We start from the raw sequence: 1,272 nt of genomic DNA, 5'->3' as shown, positions 1-1,272 counted from the left end.
CCTGGCAACCATAGCAACACGCTGGCAACCATAGTCGCACCCTGGCAACCATAGCAACACGCTGGCAACCATAGCCGCACTCTGGAAACCATAGTAACACGCTGGCAACCACAGCCGCACCCTGGCAACCATAGCAACACGCTTGGCAACCATAGCCGCACTCTGGAAACCATAGCAACACGCTGGCAACCCCTTATCTTCCATCCACCTCTCCTCTACGCACCTCTACCTTATTTCTAGCCCCCAACTTCCCCTCTACCCCTGCCCCACTAAACGGAAACTGACCGCTAGCGCAGCCTGCAGGCACATATTTATGTGTCAGTGTGCAGCAGCTAGCGTGCGGCAGCCAGAGTGTTGCAGGTGAGCATTTGGACGGCATTTACAGGTAATTGTCGGCAATAATAGGTGAAAGAGAGTAGAGAAACATTAAGACTTTGGTAGTAAATAGATTTCGTATTTATTTAGCATTGTATTTTATTGAAACGCTCCAAGTGCCTGTGCCTGCAGGCTGCTTGCTTGTACCCAAGCTTGTACATGATTACAGGCCAGCCAGCCACACAGCGCAGCCACCGGCGGGCGCGCTGCGTAGAGAAACACGCGACTCGCCCGTGTTCCGAAGGTAAACTCAAACAGAACGGCATGCAAACAGCGATGTTAATTAAGTATAGCCCTACTCCGTCTGCTCGACCCGACGACAGCGATGACGACGATGATGATGATAACGACGACGACGATGACGATGATTAATATTATTATTATGATGATGATTATGATGATGATGAAGAGGAGGATGATAAGGATGAACATGATGAAGAGGGGGAGAAGGAGGAGGAACACAATGACGACGACGACGATGACGACGATGATGACAATGATGACAATGATGATGATGATGATGATGATGATGATGATCCTGATGATGAAGACGATTATGATATGACGACGATGATGGTGACGACGATGATGACGACGATGACAACGATGATGATTACGTGTCATTATTAGCGCATGTACACGAGCCGAGTAGGCTACGCTTCGACCCATGCCCGGCTTACGGGCTGGCCACGGCCTATAACTTAACTAGAAACGAGCAGTTGTCGCCAACTACATGTATCCCCCGTGATCTAGTATGAATGGAATATCCCGCCGCCCGCCGCAGACGATTTTTCTTGTGAAACGCTCTACCGCTGCAGTTCTTCTCGATCAAATCTTCAAATTTCGCATGAAGGTGCCGTTACGTAAAGCCAAGACGCCTACGTCTTTGGTGTGGGC

This window comes from Priapulus caudatus, unplaced genomic scaffold (assembly GCF_000485595.1).
Source record: "Priapulus caudatus unplaced genomic scaffold, Priapulus_caudatus-5.0.1 Scaffold87, whole genome shotgun sequence".
Lineage (NCBI taxonomy): Eukaryota > Metazoa > Priapulida > Priapulimorpha > Priapulimorphida > Priapulidae > Priapulus > Priapulus caudatus.
The sequence above is the reverse complement of the archived record's forward strand: the minus strand, read 5'-3'. Positions refer to the sequence as shown.